This window comes from Tamandua tetradactyla, chromosome 23 (assembly GCF_023851605.1).
Source record: "Tamandua tetradactyla isolate mTamTet1 chromosome 23, mTamTet1.pri, whole genome shotgun sequence".
Lineage (NCBI taxonomy): Eukaryota > Metazoa > Chordata > Mammalia > Pilosa > Myrmecophagidae > Tamandua > Tamandua tetradactyla.
In genome coordinates this window covers 12,402,076-12,425,159 of record NC_135349.1, presented here as the reverse complement: position 1 = coordinate 12,425,159, position 23,084 = coordinate 12,402,076, and the positions used below count along the sequence as shown (strand labels likewise).

Here is a 23,084-nt window from a genome sequence, read left to right as displayed (position 1 = left end):
AGGGAAGGGTAAGGGGTATGGGGATGCATGAGTTTTTTCTTTTTACTTCTTTTTCTGGAGTGATGCAAATGTTCTAAAAATGATCATGGTGACGAGCACACAACTATGTGATGACATTGTGAGCCATTGGCTGTACACCATGTATGGACTCTATGTGTGTGAAAATCTGTCAATAAAAACATTTTTTAAAAAAACTAAAGCAAAAAAAATAATAAGGGAGTGAGGGAGAGATTAAGGCATTCCTAGCTGAACAAAAGCAGAGGAAGTTCATCACTAGACAAGCCCTCCAGTAGAGTTCTGCAGGTTGAAAGGAAAGGACACTAGACAAGAGATCAAAGCACCATGAAGAAATAAAGGTCCTATTGAGCGTAACAACATATAAATACCATATTATTGTATTTTTGGTTTGTAACTCTACTTTTTACATCTTAATCACATCTAAAAGCAAATGCATAAAATGTAATGAAAAACAGTGGTTTGGGACTCATAATGTATAACCATGTAATTCGTGATCAGAACTACATAAAGATGGGTTATAGGAACATAGTTTCTATATACTCTCATTCAGGTATTTCTTTTTGGCATTCTAAAACACTAGAGTTTAAAAAGAAATCCTATATAATAAGTCACAAGTCACAGTCATTTGTTAAATCCTAATTTCTCAGTTACACCTCCTTCCTCTCATTTGATCTTTCTCTCACTCTTCAGGGATATCTGAGCAATGACCAGTTTAACTTCCTTTTGTTGGAAAGGTGTGTTGACCTTCTGGGGTAGAGAAATGAATCTGGTTGTTAGTCTTGGACATTTTCAGGGCCTTAGAACTGTTAACTTGTAACCTATTAAATCCCCTTCATAAAAGCCAGTCCATTTCTTGTATATTACATTCCGGTTGCTTTAGCAAACCAAAACAACTATGTGGGGGGGGGGGGGAAGCAGTCAGATGCCCTACATCTGAATACTTTGTTTTGTTTCACTGAGAGATTACATATATACATACATTCATACTATACTGCTTTAGTTAACCTATCTTTATTGCAAGTCTTAAAATTGGGGAGATTGCAATACTAGTGCTCAGTAAGAGGGAGGGCCAAGAGGTATGGGATGTATAGGGTTTTTCTTTTTATTTCTATTTCTATTTCTGGGGTAATGTAAATGCTCTAAAAATGATCATGGTGACAAATACACAACAAAATGACTCTAGTGTAAACCACTGATTGTATACTTTGGATGGATTGTATGATGTGTGAAGACATGTCAATAAAAATAATTTAAAAAAAACTTTTTTGAAAAAATGGATGTCGGTCGAATGCGGATGGCGGGTGTGGCGTACACCTTGGGCCGGCTGTGGAGGCTCCGGGCTGCGGGAGCTGAGAGGCGCTGGATCGGCTGCATGGGGTGGAGCTGCCCTGGGGCTTCCTGCAGCCTGCCTCGGCCTGTGCTGGCGGTGGGGATTTGGCCCAGCGGCGGCAGGTGGCTCACTTTACTTTCCAACCCGACCCGGAGCCCGAGAACTACAGGCAAACTCAGAAAAGGAATCTTTTCCAGGCAATAACAAGTGCCTTGGATAACTCACTGGCCGAAGATCCTACTGCAGTAATATTTGGTGAAGATGTTGTCTTCGGTGGAGTCTTTAGATGCGCTGTTGGTTTGCGAGACAAATATGGGAAAGATAGAGTTTTTAATACCCCATTGTGTGAACAAGGAATTGTCGGATTTGGAATTGGCATTGCCGTAACTGGAGCTACCGCCATTGCAGAAATTCAATTTGCAGATTATATTTTCCCTGCTTTTGATCAGATTGTTAATGAAGCTGCCAAGTATGGTTATCGCTCTGGTGATCTTTTAATTGCGGAAGCCTCACTATCCGGGCCCCTTGGGGCTGTGTTGGCCATGGTGCTCTCTATCATTCTCAGAGTCCTGAAGCTTTTTTTGCCCACTGTCCAGGAATCAAGGTAGTTGTGCCCAGAAGCCCTTTCCAGGCCAAGGGACTTCTTTTGTCATGCATAGAGGATAAAAATCCTTGCATATTTTTTGAACCTAAAATACTTTACAGGGCAGCAGTGGAACAGGTTCCTGTAGAGCCAAATAACATCCCACTGTCCCAGGCTGAAGTCATACAGGAAGGGAGTGATGTTACTCTAGTTGCCTGGGGCACTCAGGTTCATGTGATCAGAGAAGTAGCTTCCGTGGCTCAAGAAAAACTTGGTGTGTCCTGTGAAATCATTGATCTGAGGACTATAGTACCTTGGGATATAGATACAGTTTGCAAGTCTGTGATCAAAACAGGGCGGCTGCTGATCAGTCATGAGGCTCCCTTGACCGGCAGCTTTGCATCAGAGATCAGCTCTACAGTTCAGGAAGAATGTTTCTTGAACCTAGAGGCTCCTATATCAAGAGTATGTGGGTATGATACCCCATTTCCTCATATTTTTGAGTCATTCTATATTCCAGACAAATGGAAGTGCTATGATGCCCTTCGAAAAATGATCAATTATTGACTACATAGGTAGGTGTGCCCTGCCTTTAGAGAAAGCTATCATGTGTTACGCCAGTGTTCCCAGTTTTTACCCTTGTTTGTGCATATTTTTGTCAGCTGTTTAAACAGTTTATAAATAGGAAAAAATTCTGTTATTCAAAAATGGCCCCTCAAGCACTGTTAATTTGGACTCCAGTGATTTAGTGTATATGATGAGTCATAGCTTTCTGAAATTTGCCTTAATATTATCTGAAAAAAATAGTTTTGCTGAGCAGAAATCTGTTGATTATGTATAAGGGAGATTTTTTGCTTAAAAATCTTAAACAAAATTCAACACCATTTCCAGAATCTTTTTTGGCAAGTGAATGTTTTTAAAATAGTGAATAAAAAATGGTATTTTATTCATTACATATCTAAGTCATCCTCATCTGTCCCTTCAGCTTTGTTGTTCTAGCAAAGATAAATACCATTAAAATTATGTTAGTTTTTCAGATTTAATATAGAAGTTACTATCACTGACACTGACTTATTTTGTTGTTGGCATTTTTGAAATGGTTCAAAATGCATAGATAGGATTTACATTTTAATATCTAGGTTGTCCAAAAAATTATCATAATACATTTTGAAAAGCCATGATCTTGCAAGGAAAATGGAGAATAGACTCTTTATGATAACACAGCCTATATTTTTTAAGAGAAATACTATAATCCTTGTACTCTGTGTATGTATGGTTAAGTTATATTACATAAAACCAGAGAGTTATGACTATAAAATAATGCAATTGAGAAAAAATGCCCTCCATCTACTACTATGTTACGTAAATCCCACATTTTTGGTAGTTCTATCATGGGAATATTGTTACAGATGTAAGTTAGGGTCATTAGACTACATATCCTTGGGATTCTCTCAGAACATAGTTATAAATGCTATATTTCTGAGGTTCACTTAATGTCTGTGCAAATAACTTGCTTCCACAATAAATCACATTTAGGAGCGGTTAGAGGAGTTCCTCACTGGTGTAGTCCATGCTGTTCTCTCCATTCCATGGACCGTCCATAATGCAAAGTCAAGATAGTAATGGTGGCTACATGCCTCGCTACTTTTTAATACTTTTTGAATTATATTTAAGTGCTGCTTCTAAATTTGAATTATATATTTCTTCTTAAACATAAGAGAAATATTTAAATATAATGAAAAGATGATGAGAATGCCTACAATTGAGAAGTCTCTACATAATTTATGGTGGTCAGAATGTCTATAATTGTTATTGATTTCTGTTACAGAAAAATTGGAAGATTATGACTAGATATGGAAATTTTCTTCTGAATTTTTTATATTTCCTGAGATTTATCTCTCCTAGAAAATAGAGTTTTTATGAAATGAACCATCTTGGATATTGACTGAGAAGTTATAGAGTTATTGTATTAACACATGAATTGATGTTTTCATTGAAATTGATTAACTTTTAAAAATGTTGGGCGGGCCGCGGTGGCTCAGCGGGCAAAGTGCTTGCCTGCTATGCCGGAGGACCTCGGTTCGATTCCCGGCCCCAGCCCATGTAACAAAAAAACGGAAAAACAAAATACAATAAAACAAGAAAATGTTTAAAAGATGTTTCCCTTTCTTCCTTCCTTCCTTCCTTCTATCCTTCCTTCCTTCTCTCTGTCTTTCCTTTAAAAAAAAAAAAAAAAAAAAAAAAAAAAAAAAAAAATGTTTCACATGCTGGTCCTATAAATTCTGTTTAATTACATATGTAAATACTGAGTGTGGGTTAGTATTCAATAAAGGAAAGTGAGATTGTGTTCAAAAAAAAAAATGGATGTAGGGTTCTGTTTGGGAGATGGCAAAGTTTTAGTAATGGAAGTGGAGAGGGTACCACAACATAATGAGTGTAAAATTGATTTCACTGAATGCTTGGGAGTGACTAAGCTGGCAAAGCTTATGTTGTATATATGTTCCCACAGTAAAAAAAAAAAAAAAAAAGGAAGAAAAAGAAAATAAAGAGTGACCATTAGATCCTGGGCAGGACCTAACAAAGGAGGAGAAAAGGCTCAAAAGGACGTATGAAAAAAAATGGAATGTGGACTATAAGCTTTATGTTAATCTTAAATTTCTTGAACTTGATAAATGCACATAAGTGAATATCCCTTTCTTAGGAAATGTACATGGCAATATTAAGTGTTCAAGGAGCAAGATGTATATAAACTACAATGAAGTCCTCAGAAAATGAATTGATAGATAAATGCAGAGGTAAATGGGTAGATGGTTGAATAGAGAGAATAACGGGTAGATAGCTAGAATGTTATGGCAAATGTGGCAAAGTGTTAAAATTGGCGAATCTGAGTATCAGGGAGTGGGTATACTGGAGTTCTCTGTATGGGGTATGTATTATTGTTGTAAGTTTGAAAGTATTACTAAAAAAAAGTTTAAAAAAAAGAGAGAGAACAAGAAGGACTCATTTAAATACTCCAGGCACTCCCTGTTATCCTAGTTCATAAGTGTCAGTCTTAGAAGTAAGCAAGTGACGGGAGCCTAGAATATGCTGTTCCATTGGATGGAGGGTGGAGGCCCCAAACAGACTGCACCCTTCCCCATCAGTCCTGACGGGAGTTAGTCATCCCCAAGTTCTCTCCATCAGAGTGCTGTGTCACTGAAAAATTCTGACAGCGGCCTCTGATTATCTGTGGTGTGCCCACTGGGCTGTAGGCGCGACCTTCCCTTCCTCTCCCACCCCATTTCTCAGCACACTGAGTGTGAACGACATCATAACATCATGACGACTTAAGGTGAGAAGAAGCGAAAGCAGCAATTAGAAAATTTTCCTAGTTTATATTCTAGCTTTGTTCGGGCTATAACTGAGTTTATAAATGTGAATGCATCTACTCTTTTTTCTCTGCCTGGAATATTAAAGGAAAAAGAATGGAAATATTCTGAGCTTCTGAAATAGCAAGAATGCAGCAGACTCTAAGTGAGTGTGCTGGTGATGGACAGATAACATGGGTCAGCTGCCACATCTCTCTAATACACATTTCCTTGACCTGGTTTACTAAATGGTAATTGTGCCAGTTTGAAGCTATTGTGTACCCCAGAAAAGCCATATTTTAACCTACTCCTAACTGTGGGGCATCCATTTCTTTTAATCCTGATTTAACACCGCAGGGCGGAAACTTCTGATTAGATTATCTCCATGGAGAAGTGGCGTGCCCAGTTGTGGGTGTGACCCTCTGATTAGATGGAGATGTGACTCCACCCAATCGAGGTGGGTCTTGATTAGTTTACCGGAGTCCTTTAAAAGCGGAAAGATTCTGAAGAAACTTCAGAGCCAATGCAGTCACTTGGAGAGAAGGTGACAGAGCCTACACAGTCAGAGATCTTTGGAGATGAAGAAAGAAAGCCCCTGGAAGCTGTTAGAAACCAGAAGCCAAAGACGCCAGCAGATGCCAGCCACATGCCTTCCTAGCTGACAGAGGCATTCCAGACCCAATGGTCTTTCTTGAATTAAGGTATATTTAATTGCCAGAAGATGGATGCAACCTAAGCATTTATCAACCAGCTAATGGGTAAACAAATATGATATATCCATACTATGGATTATTATTCAGTCATAAAAAGGAATGAAGTCCTGATACATGTGACAACATGGATGAACCCTGAAGACATCATTTTGAGTGAAATAAGTGAGACACAAAAGAACAGAAACTGTATGATCCATTGATACGAAATAATTAGAGTAAGCAAATTCAGAGTCAGAAACTAGAATACAAGTTATTAGGAGGTAGGGAATGAGGCATTAATTCCTGAATTGTTCAGAATTACTATTTGGGGTTACAGAAGTTTTTTGGTAATGGATGGTAGTGATAATAACACAAAATTGTGAAGGTAATTAAAACCACTGAATTATATAATGTGTTTAAAAATGGGAAATTTGAGGTTGTAGATATGTTACTAGAATAAATTTAAAGAAAAAAGAAAGCAACAGAGGACTGTACAACAAAAACAGTGAACCCTAATGTGAACTATGGACTATGGCTAATAGTATAATTATAATAATATTTTCATCAGTTGTAGCAAAGTGTTGTGGGGCGCACCAAAAGAAAGATCACAAATTCCAAAATTGCAAGTTTAAATTTAGAGTCTTTCTTTAGGTGTGCACCCCACAACATTGGAGGCCCCAGTGAGATTGTCCCTAACGGGATACCTGGTGACCACAGGTCCGGGGAGTCTCCCCCGCGACCGGGGTCCGACCTAGGGGAAGGCCTCGGAAAGATGTTCCTCCACCCCAGGTCAGGACCAGGAACCAGGCCGATTCCCCAGGACTCTCCAAAACTATACAAATATTGGTGGAGTCATTTATTTCTGGAAATCTCACCGGTGAGTATAGTATTTGTTTGAATCCATTTGGGGACCACCTGGAAGGCAGGACGCAGCGTTACTTCCGTGGTCAGGTCGCGTAGCAAGACGTTGCTCGGGATCATTGATGTCTGATTTGATCTGTTTGTCCCGTTGTCGGTGCTGTTGTATGGTTTTTTGTGTCTCCCTCTCCTCGCTACTTTCCTCCCTGTCGCTATTATGGGCCAGTCTAAACCTTCCCCGTGCACCCCTCTTACATTTTTTCTCAAAAGTTTTCAGGAATTTCAGCAGAAGGCTGGAGACTACGGAGCCTCTATCAATGCCTTCAACCTGGAAAAATTCTGCTCTTGGGAGGGGCCAACTTTTGGTTCTGGGTGGCCTTCCAAAGGAACCACAGACCTATCTACAGCTTATAGAGTCCAAAGGATAATTTTTTAGTGATCCAGGCCACTCTGACCAAATCCCCTATATACTAATTTAAATTGAAATTTTAAAAGAAAAACCCAAGTGGTTACGGTCTTGCCTGGAGTCCCAAAAAGGAAGACCCCCCCAAACCAAAACAGCCCTCGTACTGAAAAACACTCAGAAAAAAAAAAACTAATAGGGTCCCAGTATTGACGGGACCACCAGAGGATCCACTCTTAATGGACCCTCCCCCATATCCAATAGCCCCTCTGTCCCCTCTGAGACCAGAGGGGGAAAGCGGCCGAGAGGCGGCGATCAGCCCCTCTGATAGCCGGGAGGTGACATTCAGCCCCCTCATACCAGCAGTGGCTCTGCTTACCACCCTCCTCTGGTGGACAGTCACCAAATTCTTCCGGGGCCCCAATTTTACCTTTGAGACAGGCTGGCCCTGCCCTGGGGGATGACAACCCACCTTTCATGGTCTGTGTCCCCTTTTCCTCCAGCGATCTATATAACTGAAAAAAATCAGAACCCCTCTTTCTCCCAAAAACCCCAAGGACTCATCTCCCTCTTGGAGACTGTCTTTTTTACCCACCAGCCCACCTGGGATGCCTGCCAACAGCTCCTCCAGGCCCTTTTCACCTCCGAGGAACGAGACCTGGGCTAGAGGCGAGGAAATTAATTCTTGGACCTGACGGGAAGCCTACTGCCGAGCCAACCCGATTAAAGGCTGTGTTCCCTTCCACCTGTCCGAGATGGGACCCCCCAACACTAATAGAGGTGCAGCCCGGAAACCTGGTCTGAATTAAAAAGCTTCAGCCAGCCACCTTGGAGGCCCAGTGGACGAGACCCCTGCCAGTAATCCTCACAACCCCGACAACAGTAAAAGCTGTGAGAAAATGACACTGGATTCATCACACCCAGGTCAAGAACGCTGCCCCGGACCAGCTCCCCAGAAAATGGACCATCCAGCGAACCAAGGATCCACTAAAAATAAGACTTTCCAGAAACCCCTCTGGATCCTCCTGATATCCCTGGTGGGGGTCATGGGAAAAACCCTCACCAAGTTATAGTCTATCCCTAGTCCGTGGCAGGTTATGAGAGTGGGAGGAATGCTGAAAAACTGAAACCAACTGGTATAAAAATTTGTTTTCCTGGTCCCCATGGCCAACCACCATAACGGGACCACTAAGTCTCATATTATTAGGCTTAATACTTGAACCTTGTATAATAAACTGTCTGAGAGCATATATTAAAAAAAAAGAATACAAGCAATAAAATTCTTGGTCTTGCAAACCCACTATCACCACATCCCCACACAAGAACAATGATTTGATTCTTTCCTAAAAACCAGTGGGGAATAGAAGGGATCAGGCACTCAACCCCAGCCAAGTGGAAAGTCCCCCCCCAGGCCCATGAAGAACACCTGGTAATGGGGCCAAGGTGTGTGAATCACACAAACCTGTTTTTTGCAAAAGCTAATAGCACTCTTTGCTTCTGTAGATAAGCTTGCTTGCTTACAGCTGCAAAACCAGGATGTGGGTCTGTGAAACAAACACCACTTCGCTGCTTCTGTGAATAAGCTTGCGGTTTCAGCCCTTATAAGCCCACCCTGCAAGCCCCATGCCGCTGCTCTCTGAATCCTCCTTCTTGGGATTTCTAAGGCAGTCACTGGCAGGCTAATAAAAACTCCAAATTGGCTTGCAGTTTTGGAATTTGTGGTCTTTCTTTTGGTGCACCCCACAACAAAAGGAGCCCCAAGAATACAAGATGTTAATAACAGAACGGATATACGGCACTCTGTATGTTCCGCATGATTTTTCTATAAACTTACAACTTCTCTAAATTAAAAAAATTGTTTTAAAAAGTTTTAAATTGAAGTACGTGTATCTCCTTACTCCTTCATGCACAAATCATGCCTATTAGTTCAGATGCCTGCTATGAAGTCAGACTCTCCCCTTCCATTCTGTTGTAAAATAGGGTGGTGGGCTTTTAAAGATTTTGACCATTTGCTTGCCTCCTAATGGCTCCGGAAGTGCTAGTCTGTGTTCTCAGGAAGTTTACAGATGTAATAAGGTGACACTCAAGTGTCTTCTGAGAATTTCTATATAGTTACATTTTCGGAATTCCTTGTCACCGTTCCCTGTCGATCTGGATTGGCCTGGGCTATGCTGTGGTTGAGAATGCACCAGATTTCAGTGGCTTAATGGAGAGAAAATCTCTTGCTCCCCAAAGCTTCCCTTATGAGCTGGTTGAGGATCTGCTCCACAGCATCTTCAGCTCGGAACTCGTGCTGCTGGAGTGGTAGTCACAGAACGAGGGGAACTCTGCCCGGAAGCAACGTCACTTCCGCTCTCGTCATCGCTTACAGCGAGTCACGTGGTCACTTCGCCCTCCTTAGGGGGCGCTTGAACCGAACTGCATGCTTGGAAAGAACATTTTGTGTATCGTTGCAAATAGCTGAGAAATGTTTGGAAGAAATTTCTTAAGTAACTTGATTTAGAGTTAGCCTACAGTTTGGGTTAGCTTTTATATAGGAGGAGTCCTAGTGCCAAAAGGCAGAAGAAATCTCTTCTTCCCGTCTTTAGCACACAAAACCTATTTATCAGACTTCCGGGAAGGAGGCGGAGGGAGGAGAATGGACGTCACCCCTGCTCTGTGGGACAAGATAGGTGCCTGGGAGAGAATGACCGGGACTGCGGTCCCAGGGGTGAGTGATTGTGGAGGGTCTTCAGTGACTCTGGGCAGGACAGAGAGGGGGGATGGGGGCGGGGAGAGCAGGGTGGGTTGGATGGTGCAACGTGGGGAGGTGCAGATGGGAGGGAGCTGAGCGTTCCTGAGCTCCAGCCTGCCCCAGCTGCTGGCTGCGGAATCCTCCCCAGACAGCCCCCCAGCAGGCGCGCCCAGTGGGGAACCTGAAGGCTGGCCCCCGCCATCTGCTGCGAAGAGCTGGACCTCCAGACGCTGGGGCGGTTGCCCAGCCAGGTGCCTTGACTAGCCGGCGCATGGGGCATGGCATGTGGCAGATTCGCTGGGCAGTGCAGGTCCGTCCCGCGCCGGGACCAGCTGTCTCACTGCCACAGCCAGAGCGTCTGGCATCCCACCGCCCACCCCTTGCCATCCCGGCCATGCCCCAGTCTGCCCCTGCAGTTGGGGAGGGGCGGGCCGGCCTGAGGGGAGGAGGCTCCTCAGGAGGCGTGGTAAGTGCAAACTGACAAACCCTATTTGCCTAGGTTTTTTGTTTTTTTCCCCCCATTTCTATATTTTTCTGCTTTTTAAAATACTTTTTCTACTTTAATATATATCTTTCCCCCTACTTTTAATAGTAGTACTGTTATTTTTATTTACACATATTTATATTTTAATACTTTTTTTTTTTTTTTTAATTTTCTTTCCCTTCTATAGGCACCAGTCTGAGTTCACTCCTAGGATATCTTGGGGTGTCTCTTTCTGACCTTAGGGACTACAACTGTTAAGGGGTGTTTTTTTTTCATATTTTTATTTTATTTTTTATATTTTATTTTCTTTATTTATTTTGGGGGATGCATGGGCCATGAATGGAGCCCAAGTCTTCTGCATGGTAGGAGGGCTTTCTGCCGCTGAAATACCCATGCGCCCTTGCCTAGCCTTTAATAGACCCTCAGTAGAATTGCACCACCTATATGAGATCGGGACCTTGGTTTGGCAAGGAATTAAAGACAAACCAACTGCAAAAGGAAACCTTCAATGCAAAACCAGGTAAATACGAAACTTTAGACGAGTGAAAGAAACCAACTTGCAGAGTAATAATCAACTGCCCCGAACACAACAGAAAATTCACCAGGCATGTAGAGATGCAGGCAGAAATGACCCAGCCAAGCAACCAAATCAAAACTCCAGAGGGGACACAGAATGTGAAACAACTACTCAATAATATTTATAAAGAAATAAGGGATATCAGGAAGACACAAGAAGAGCATAAAGAAGAATTTGAAATATTAAATAGAAAAATGGCAGATCTCAAGAGGATGAAAGATACCATAAACCAAAGTAGAAATACACTAGAGACACATGACAACAGATTTGAAGAAGCAAATAGGAGAATAAGTAAGCTAAAAGACAGGACAATTGAACTGGAGTACACAAAAAATCAAATAGATCTTAGGGAAATGATGGCCATCAAGAGACATGCAAATGTAAGAATCATTAGTGTCCTAGAAGGAGAAGAGAAAAGGGCTGGAAAAGTTAGCTGAAGATCAATTGGGGAAGACTTCCTAACCCTTATAAAAGACATAAATACACAAATGAAAGAGGCCTAGTGAACTCCAAATAGGCCTACTCCAAGACACATACTGATCAAATTGTCAAATATACAAAGTCCTGAAAGCAGCATGAGAAGAGCTATCTACTACATACCAGAGAAAACGCATAAGACTGAGTTCAGACTACTCAACAGGCACCAGGGAAACAAGAGGGCAGTGGTATGATATATTTAAGATCCTGAATGAGAAAAGCTTTCAGCCAAGAATTCTTTATTCAGCCAAGTTATCCTTCAAAATTGAGGGAGAGATTAAAATCTTCAAAGACAAAGATTGAGAAAACTAGCTAACAAGAGACCAGCCCTACAAGAAATACTAAAGGAAGAGCTATCTGCTGAAGAGAAATGACAGGAGAGGGACATCTGGAGGAGGGTACAAAACTGAAGAGTACCAGTGATGGTAATTTAAAGTGTAAAAGGAGAGCGGGAAAATAATATATAGATCTGGCAAATAAAGACTAAAAGATAAGGTGGTAGATTCAATAACTACTCTTATAGTGATAACTTTGAATGTTAAGGAACGAAAATCACCAATTAAAAAAAAACAAATGGGCAGAATGAATTTAAAAATACAGTCCCACTATATGCTGTTTACAAAAGACGCATCTTTAACCCAAGGACACAAATAGATTGAAAGTGAAAGGATGGAAAAAGATGTACTATGCAAGCTGTTACCAAAAGAAAACAGGAATAGCTGTACTAATATCAGATAAAATAGACCTTAAATGTAAAGATGTCATAAGAGACAAAGAAGGATGTTACATATTAATAAAAGGGACAGTTCACCCATAGGAAATATCAGTAATAAATGTTTATGTTCCCAATCAAGGACTCCAAAGTACATGAGGCAAACATTGGCAAAACTAAACGGAGCTATAGAAGTTTCAGCAATAATAGTGGGAGACTTCACTACACCACTCTCCTCTATAGATAGAACAACCAGTGAGAAGATTAAACAAGGAAATTGAGAACCTAAACAATGAATAAATGAATTAAACCTAATAGACATATGTAGATTGTTACACCCCAAACACCAAGGTATACATTCTTCTCTAGTGCACATAGAACATTCTCCAGGATTGACTGTATGGTAGGACACAAAATGAGTCCTTATAAATTTAATAAGGCAGAAATTATTCATAGTACTTTATCTGACCACAATGGAATGAAGCTGTAAATTATTAATCACCAAAAAACCAGAGCTTTCACAAATACATGGAGATTAAACAGAATATAGCATCTCAGAACTTATGGGATGCGGCATAGGCAATACTGAGAGGGAAATTTATTGCCCTAAATGCCTATATTAGAAAACAAGAATGGAATGGTTCAGTGGTAGAATGCTTGCCTCCATGCGGGAGACCCGGGTTCAATTCCTGGAGGATGCACCCAAAAAAATAAACAAATGAACAACAAGAATGAGTAAAAATCAAGAACAGCAAACTAATGCCAACGCAAACAAAAAAAGAGAAATAATGAAGATTAAAAGAAAAAGAAACAAACTGAAAACCAATGAAACAATAGAAAGAATCAACAAAACCAAAAGTTGGTTCTTTGAGAAACTTAATAAAATTGATGGACCCAACCCTAGCTAGACTAACAAAGAAAAAAAGAGAGAGGATGCAAATAAATAAAATTAGAAATGAAAGTGAAGTCATTACCCTGAATCCTGAAGAAATTTTTAAAATCACAAGAGAATGCTGTGAACAATTATATGCCAACACACTAAACAACTTAGATGAAATGGACAAATTCCTAGAAACACACAGACTACCTACACTGGCTCAACAAAGATTTCAACAAGCCAATTACAAGTAAAGAGATTCAGTCATCAGAAATCTTCTCACAAAGAAAAGCCTAGGACCAGATAGCTTCACAGGGGAATTTTATCAAACATTCCAAAAAGAACTAATACCAATCCTGCTCAAACTCTTCCAAAAATTTGAAGGAAGAAGAATAATAAATAACTCATTTTATGAACCTAACATCGTTCTAATACCAATACCAGATAAAGATGCTATAAGAAAGGAAAACTCCAGACCAATCTCCCTAATGAACATAGATGCAGAAATTCTCAGCAAAATACTAGCAAGCTGAATCCAACAACACATTAAAAGAATTATACATCACAACCAAGTGGTGTTTCAGGAATGCGATGGTGGTTCAACACAAGAAAATCAATCAACATAATACAGCACATTAACAATTCAGAAGGAAAAAACCACATGATAGTATTGATTGATACTGAAAAAGCCTTCGACAAAATTCAGCATCCTTTCCTGATAAAAACACTTTGAAAGGTAGGAATAGAAGGAAATTTCCTCAATATCATAAAGGGCATATAATAAACCCATAGCCAGCATCATACTTAATAGTGAGAGACTGAAAGCATTCCCCCTAAGATTGGGAATGAGATAAGGATGCTCATTGTCACCACTGTTATTCATGACTGTACTAGGAATCCTAGCTGTAGTGATCAGACAGGAGAAAGAAATAAAAGGCATCCAAATAGGAAAGTATATAGTAAATTGTTCATGATTTGCAGATGGCATGATCCTATACTTAGATAATCCTGAGGAAGAAGTAAAACCCTCATTATTTGCAAAGGACATTATCCCATATTTGGGAAATCCTGAGATATCTACAGTAAAGCTATTTGAGCTAATAAATTCAGCAAAGTGGTGGGGTGCGATATTAATGTACAAAATCAGTAATGTTTCTATACACAAGCAATGAAGCAATGACCTGAGGAGACAGTTAAGGAAAAAATTCCATCAAAAATAACACCCAAAAGAATTAGGTATCTAGGAATAAGCCTAATGAGGGATGTCAAGGACTTGTACACAGGAAACTACAAAACATGGCTAAAAGAAACAAAAATGACATAAATAGATGAAAAGACATTCCATACTCGTGGATAGGAAGGTTGAATGTCATTAAGATGTCAAACAGCCCAAACTATCTACAGATTCCATGCAACACCAATCAAAATCTCAACTGCCTACTTTGAAGACTTGGAAAAGCTAGTCATCAAATTTATTTGGAAGGGAAAGAGGCCCTAAAGATATCCTTAATAAGAAGAGTGAAGTGGGAGAATGAACACTTTCAGACTTTAAAGCTTACTATAAGGCCAAAGTGGTCAAAACAGAATGGTACTGGCACTAAGATAGAAGAATTGGCCAGTGGAATCAGATCAGGAGTGTGGTAGTAGACCACTAAATCTATGGACAATTGATCTTCAACAAGGCCCACAAATCACTGAACTGGGACAGAATGGTCTTTTCAATAAGTGGGCATGGGAGAATTGGATACCAATAGCCAAAAGAATGAAAGAGGACCCTATCTTACACCCTATCCAAAAGTTAATTCAAAATGAATTAAAGATCCAATTAGAAGAACCAGTACCATAAAATGTCTAGAAGAAAATGCAGGGAAACATCTTTAAGATGTAGCAGTAGGAGGTAGCTTCACAGACTTTACACCTAAAGCACAAACAGCAAGAGAAAAAATAGACAAGTAGGAACTCCTTAAGATAAGAGCAACCTCATCAACAGACAAAACGTGGAATAAAAATAAATAATAGGGGGAACAAATGTTAGATTGAAATGCTAGTGATCAATGAAAGGGAGGGGTAAGGGGTATGGTATGTATGAATTTTTTTCTGTTTTCTTTAAATTTCTTCTTCTGAATTAATGCAAATGTTCTAAGAAATGATCATGATGAATATGCAACTATGTGATGATATTGTGAATTACTGATTATATATGTAGAATGAAATGATCATAAGTTAAGAATGTGTTTGCTTGTAGTTACATTTTTTTAAAAATTTAAAAATTAATAATAATAAAAAAAAGATCTAGGGTTTCTGTGCCTGAAAGGACTTTGTCAAAAAGGAGAAGAGGCAGCCAACTCAATGGGAGAAAATATTTGGAAACCATGTATTGGATCAAGGCTTAATATCCTGCGTATGTAAAGAAATTATACAGCTCACCAACAAAAGAACAAACAACCTATTATAAAATGAGCAGAGGATATGAATAGATACTTTTCTAAAGATGAAATACAGACTGCTAAAAAGCACATGAAGAGATGCTCATTTTCATTAGCTATAAGGGAAATGCAGATCAAGAGGACAATGAGATATCACCTAATACCTATAAGAATGGCTGCTATTAAACAAACAGAAAAATACAAATGTTGGAGAGGATGTGGAGAAATTGGAACACTTATTAACTGTTGGTGGGAATGTATAGTGGTCCAGCCATTGTGGAAAACATTTTGGCGATTTTTCAGAAATCTAAATATTGAGTTGCCCTGTGACCCAGCAATACCAATACTCGCTATACACCAAGAAGATCTGAAAGCAGTGAAACAAACATGCATTTGCACACTGAGGTTCGTAGTGGCACTATTCACAAATACCAAAAGATGGAAACAATCTAAGTGCCTGTCAGCAGACGAGTGGATAAACAAAATATGGTATAAACATATGATAGACTGTTCTGTGGCAGTAGGACAAATGAGGTCCCAAAGCACATGACAACTTGGATGAATCTTGAAGACATAATGTTGAGTGAAATAAGTCAGACACAAAAGGACAGATGCTGTGTGATTTTGTTATTATTATTTGGTAAAGGTAATCTCAGAGATTACACTGTAGAACATAGCAAATCTAGAGGTACACAAAAGGTAGAGACGAGGGAAAAGGCTATTCAATGAGGTTGAATCTAAATGCAATGGAATGGATAGAAGTGATGATGACTAACTAGTGGGTTTATAAATAACATTGCCATATTTAAGGTGAAATGATTGAAAGGGGATAGATAGTGCCATGTATCCCACTGATTACATATACAATAATAAAGAAGTTCTTATATGAACTATATCAATGGTTCGATAGTGAATAAAGAGTCAATAGTAGAGGGTTATGGGGAAAACTGAAAATGCATGCTGTGGCCAGTAGTTAACAGAAAGACATTAAAACGGTACCACTGTAACTAATTGCAGTGGGGAGGGCAAGTGATAAGGGAGATAAATTTTGATTCAATAGTGGTGACGCTGTGTTAGTTAGTTCTTTGTGGCTATGGATCAGTGAAAATTGTCTAAAATTGAGAGTGCTGCTGATTGTACAACCAAGTGAGGATACTGTTAAGACATGGTTAGTTTATTTTCGATAGCGTCCATAATGCCCAGTAGATGGAGGGAGCTGAAGGGTACAATGATTGAGAAGCAGAATGGTGAACTGTGATACATTTATGTGATGGAATGTGGTGTGGCTACAAAAAGAAAGGATGATGAGAGGCATGCAGCGAACTGAATAAACCTTGGGAAAAATATGTTGTGCAAAATAAGCTAGAAACAAAAGAACAGAAATGCTAAGGTCTCTTTCGGAAAATACTTATAAGAAAATTGGAGCCTAGACTATAAGCCCTTACAGTAGCCACACTTGGTCTGAAGTTGTAAATGTATTTCTAGATTCTAAGACACTGAGCTATATGTGTATTAGCTGGTATCTCTCTGGAACTTTGAATAACTCTGTGACACCTAAGATCCAAAGAGTGCTTCAGCCCTGAAAGTTAGCATAGCTATCTATATTAACAATTTAAGTATCAAACAAATAGATGAGGCCTCAGTTAACGTTAAAAATTAAGCCAATCTGGCTGGGTCTCAGGTAAGTCAGAATATAGGATAAAAGATGATAGTGTATGTACTCTAGACCTTCACCTTCCATATGAGACCAGAGGCAGAGAGGTTTACTTTGACTTGGGCCCAAACTTTAAATAACATATGAGCTAAACCAACCTGTCTGGATATCTCATTTAAACAACCCAAACTCCTGGAGTCCAGAATGGGAACAAGGCCTTGTAATTCTGTATAGCTTAATGTAATACCAGGATGTATCTCAGATTATGGTGGGCTGGTAATTAAAAAGTATTGGTAGACTTCCGGGTCAAGATGGCGGCTTAACAATGTGCGCGTTTTAGTTCGTCCTCCAGAACAACTACTAAATAACCAGAAACAGTACAGAACAGCTCCTGAGGACACGTCAGTGACCAGACCCACAGCGTACCCCAGTCTGGACCAGGTGGCCAGCGCCGCCACCCCCCACACACACACACACAGGCTGCTTCCCAGAGGGGAAAGGAAAGGACTTTACCAGAAGCAGGGACTGGGCACAATCAAATGCCAATTGTGGAACTAATTAACAAATTCTGACTACTAAAAATAGGCCCCCAGCTTAGGTGAACCTGATCAAAGCGGAGGTTGCTCATTTTTGCCCCGGCGCCAAGGGGACAGCACTGACAGAAAAAGGGGGAAAAAAAGAAGGAAACAGAGGTTTTTGTGGCTGTATATCTACAAAGGCTTGACTGCCTCTGGATACAGCGGCAGGACTTTTCAGGCTGCAATTGCCCCAGGCATAGGCAGAAGTGAGCTCTTTTGGGGGCTTGTCTGGAGCCTGTGCCTTCCCCAGGGAAGGGGTGAAGCCAAACTCAGGTGGAATCCCTCCCTCGAGGAATTCAGACCCCAGGGCTTGGTAATTTGAAGCCATTAAAACCAGCCTACAACCTCTCCTCTGTCTCCACCACGCCCCCAGCAGGGAGAGTCTGCCAGAATTAAAGGTACTGCATCACCTTACACTGGTGGGACCTGCAGTCAGACAAGCACCACACACAGGCAGGATAAGAAAAACAGAGTCCATAGACTTCACAGGAAAGTCTTTCAACCTGCTGGGTCTCACCCTCAGGGAAAACCGATGCAGGTGACTCTTTTCTCCTGATAGGAGGCCAGTTTAGTCTGGGAAAATCTGGCTGAGGTCTATAATATCTAAGTAGACACTCCTAGGGGTGGGGGTGGGGGGTAAAAGCACCACACAAACAGGGCAAGAAACAAGAAAACAAGAACTGAAAAATTCTCCTTGTTAAACAAAACCTAAGCTAGGGGTCCAGAAAAAGCTGAACTGAAAGTCAAAGAACAGATAGACAACAAACTCATCCAGAAAGAAAACCCTAGATAAAAGAAGTGAAAGCAATCTCCAGAATAAACTAATTAAGGTAATTAAATGCCTACACACCAGCAAAAAATAGCAAATCACACTAGGAAAATTGAAGATATGGCCTAGTCAAAGGAACAAACCAACAATTCAAATGACATACAGGAGCTGAAACAATTAATTCAGAATGTACTAACAGACATGGAAAACCTCATCAAAAACCAAATCAGTGAATTGAAGGAGGATATAAAGAAGGCAAGGGAAGAACAAAAAGAAGAAACTGAAAGTCTGAGAAAACAAATCACAGAACTTATGGGAATGAAAGACACAGTAGAAGAGATGAAAAAAACAATGGAAACCTACAATGGTAGATTTGGAGAGACAGATCATAGGATTTCTAAACTGGAGGATGGAACATCTGAAATCCAACAAGAAACAGAAACTATAGGGAAAAAAATGGAAAAATATGAGCAGGGTCTCAGGGAATTGAAAGACAATATGAAGCGCACGAATATACTTGTTGTGGGTGTCCCAGAAGGAGAAGAGAAGGGAAAAGGAGGAGAAAAACTAATGGAGGAAATTATCACTGAAAATTTCCCAACTCTTATGAAAGACTTAAAATTACAGATCCAAGAAGTGCAGCATACCCCAAAGAGAATAGATCCACATAGACATACTCCAAGACATTTAATAATCAGAATGTCAGAGGTCAAAGAGAAAGAGAGGATCTTGAAAGCAGCAAGAGAGCAATCCATCACATACAAGGGAAGCCCAATAAGACTATGCGCAGATCTCTCAGCAGAAATCATGGAGGTGAGAAGACAGTGGGATAATATATTTAAATTATTAAAAGAGAAAAACTGCCAACCAAGAATTCTGTATCCAGCAAAATTGTCTTTCAAAAAATGAGGGAGAAATTAAAACATTTTCAGACAAAAAAATCACTGAGAGAATTTGTGACCAAGAGACCAGCTCTGCAAGAAATACTAAAGGGAACACTAGAGACAGATATGAAGACAGAAGAGAGAGGTGTGGAGAAGAGTGTAGAAAGGAAGACTATGAGTAAAGGTAAAAAGAAGGAAAATTAGATATGACATATAAAATCCAGAAAGAAAAATAGTAGAAGAAAGTACTACCCATGCAGTAATAACACTGAATGTTAATGGATTAAACTCTCCAGTCAAAAGACATAGTCTGGCAGAATGGATTAAAAAACAGGACCCATCTACATGCTGTCTCTACTCAAAGGACACGAGGCCAAGGACAAAAATGGACATTTACACACCAATGTTTATGGCAGCATTATTAACAATTACCAAGAGATGGAAACAGCCAAAATGTCCATCAACAGATAGTTGACTAAACAAACTGTGACATTTACATAAGATGGAATATTATGCAGCTGTAAGACAGAATAAAGTTATGAAGTATGTAATAACATGAATGGACCTTAAGGACATTATGCTGGGTGTCATTAGCCAGAAACAAAAGGACAAATACTGTATGGTCTCACTGATATGAGCTGACATTAGTGAATAAACTTGGAATATTTCCTTGGTAACAGAGACCATCAGGAGATAGAAATAGGGTAAGATATTGGGTAATTGGAGCTGAAGGGATACAGATTGTGCAACAGGACTGAATATAAAAACTCAGAAATGGACAGCACAATATTACCTAACTGTAATACAATTATGTTAAAACACTGAATGAAGTTGCATATGAGAATGATAGAGGGAGGAGGGCTGGGGCATAAATGAAATAACAAAGAAAGATAGACAATAAAGATTGAGATGGTATAATCTAGGAATGCCTAGAGTGTATAATGATAGTGACTAAATGTACAAAGTTAAAAAATGTTTTTGCACAGGGAAGAACAAAAGAATCAGTACTGCAGTGTGCTAAAAATAGATGGTACTTAATATTTTAAAATTTCAACTAATGTGTGAGACTAAAGCAAAAAATGTTTATTTGGTACAAATCTACACTTTGACTAGTGCATCACCTAATATAACTTATGTAGATAGTTGATTGAACACCTTAAGTACATGGAACTTTGTATAGGACATGAGATTTTGTTGGTTTGTCCAGGTGATGCCCTGATGAATCCCAGAGTGATTTGATCAGTGAGTGGAAAGTATTTGCAAAGTCCCCTTTGGGGAATGGTAAGAACGGGGGAAAACTCAACTTCCCCAAGTTGAATTCTTGATATTCTCACAAGCAGTGTGGACAACCAAAGCTATAGGCTGAGCCCCCAGGCTTGGGGTTTGTTCATATGAAACTTAACCCCACAGGGGATAGGTCAAGCCTACTTAAAATTAAGCCTAAAAGTCACCCCCAAGAGAACCTCTTTTGTTGCTCAGATGTGGCCTCTCTCTCCAGCCAACACAGCAAGCAGACTCACCACCCTCCCCCTGTCTATGTGGGACATGACTACCAGGGGTGTGGATTTCCTGGCAGCATGGGGCAGAAATCCCAGAATTAGCTGACACCCAGCATCAAGGGATTGAGAAAACCTTCTCGACCAAAAGGGGGAAGAGTGAAATGAGATAAAGTGTCAGTGGCTGAGAGATTCCAAACAGAGTCGAGAGGTTATCCTGGAGGTTATTCTTATGCATTAAGTAGATATCACCTTGTTATCCAAGATGTAATGGAGAGGCTGGAGGGAACTGCCTGAAAATGTAGAGCTGTGTTCCAGTAGCCATGTTTCTTGAGGATGATTGTATAATGATACAGCTTTCACAATGTGACTGTGTGATTGTGAAATCCTTGTATCTGATGCTCCTTTTATCTACCTTGTCAACAGATGAGAGGAACATATGGAATAAAAATAAATAATAGGGGGAACAAATATTAAAATAGATTTAGTTTGAAATGCTAGTGATCAATGAAAGGGATCAGTCAGGGGTATGGCCTGTAAAAAATTTTTTTTTCTGTTTGTTATATTTTTCTGTTGTCTTTTTATTTCTTTTTCTGAATTGATGCTAATGTTCTAGGAAATGATCATGATGATGAATATGCAACTATGATGATATTGTGAATTGCTGAGTGTATGTGTTGGGAATGTTTGTGTTTTTTATAATTTTTTTTATTTAATAAAAAATAAAAAGGTATTGGTAGTGTCCCAAAGTGGGAGACAGGAGGCATAGATAGATAGATAGATAGATTGATAGATAGACAGACAGAGAGATAGAGAGACAGAGAGACGGACAGACAGACAGACAGACAGATAGACAGAACTATTTAACGTTCCCGTCTGGGAAACACCGTGTGTACCCTGTCAACCATTGGGGACTCCTGAGAAAATAGGCCAAGCTGTAAGTTTGAAGCTTGTCCTTATGAAACTTATTTTTGTAGGGGAGAAGCTAAGACTACCCATAACAAGGCCTAAGAGTTGCTTCCAGGAAACCTCTTTTGTTGCTCAGATGTGGCCTCTTCTTCTCTCTGTAAGCCCAATCTTCAAAGAAAGTCAATACCCTCCCCCTTACGTGGGACATGACATTCAGGAGTGACAGTCTCCCTCACAACTTGGGGTGTGGCTCCTGAGGATGAGTCTGGCCCTGGCACTGTGCGATTGACACCACCTTCCTGACCAAAAGGGGGAAAAGAAGTGTAATAAAGAAAACATCAGTGGCGGAAAAAAAAAAAAAAGACATCCATGGCTAAGAGAGATCAAATAGAATCAAGAGGCTATTCTGGAGACTCTTATGCAAGCTTCAGTTAGATAGAGCTAATTGCTATGGTTTGCCAAACCCCAACCAACATCACTCCTGTTGACTCTTAAGAACACCTAGAGCTCGAACTGAGACTGTATAAAAATTTCATGCACTAAGTTTGCTTTCCTAGAACTTATAATTTCCAGAAGGTTCTTAGGCCAAATAAATCCTGAAACCCAAAGGGATCGCCAACATTATCAACTAATTACATCCCCCTGTCTTTTAGTGACAACACCCCATCTCAACACGAAAAAGTTAGAAAGGGCGTTGCCTAAAGATCATTTTACATTGGGAGAAAGATAAGAGGAGAAGGAGGGGTTATAACAGTGAAAATAGGATTTAACGAATGAGTATGGCTGGTGAATCACTATATTGGTATTCCTCTGGCCTCCAATGTTTTGGAGCAGCTGGAAGGGAAAATCTGAGATGGTGGACTTGCAGCCAAACTCTAGGCTGTGTCCTGTAACTACTTGTTGAAGCATGCTTTGAAAATTACTGCTTTTTCTCTCTGTGCTTTGTATTTTTATATTTTACAATTTAAAAAAAGGCTATTTATCTTCTTTGGTTGTGTGTGTGTGTGTGTGTGTATATGTGTGTGTGAGAAACCAAACTTGTTAACCGACACTGCCATGTTAAAACCTGAAAAAACACTGGGTAAAGAAGTAACATTTCCTTCCTCATCTCCATCTGGCGCATGATTAACATACTTCTCTGGCATAATATCTGGATTTATTTTATGTCAAGGTGATGTCTAGGTTTAGTGGAACTTTTACCATGTGAAATTAAGGGTTCTTATACAGTAGATCTTGGACATATCACATAGTATCTTTAAATATCAGTTTCTTCAAC

At 39.9% G+C, this 23,084-nt stretch overlaps 1 protein-coding gene and 1 pseudogene across 1 annotated transcript in view; both read left to right on the top strand.

The window, feature by feature from the left end:
• The first annotated feature begins 942 nt into the window (after window positions 1–942).
• Window positions 943–3,914, top strand: LOC143666491 (2-oxoisovalerate dehydrogenase subunit beta, mitochondrial pseudogene; annotated as a pseudogene).
• Window positions 3,915–4,190: 276 nt separating this feature from the next.
• Window positions 4,191–23,084, top strand: part of GTF2IRD2B (GTF2I repeat domain containing 2B) — a 100,438-nt gene continuing 81,544 nt past the window's right edge. Inside the window, exon 1 of the mRNA XM_077140283.1 lies at window positions 4,191–9,941. The gene's annotated coding sequence lies outside the window, so the exon portion shown is untranslated. The remainder of the gene's footprint in view (window positions 9,942–23,084) is intronic.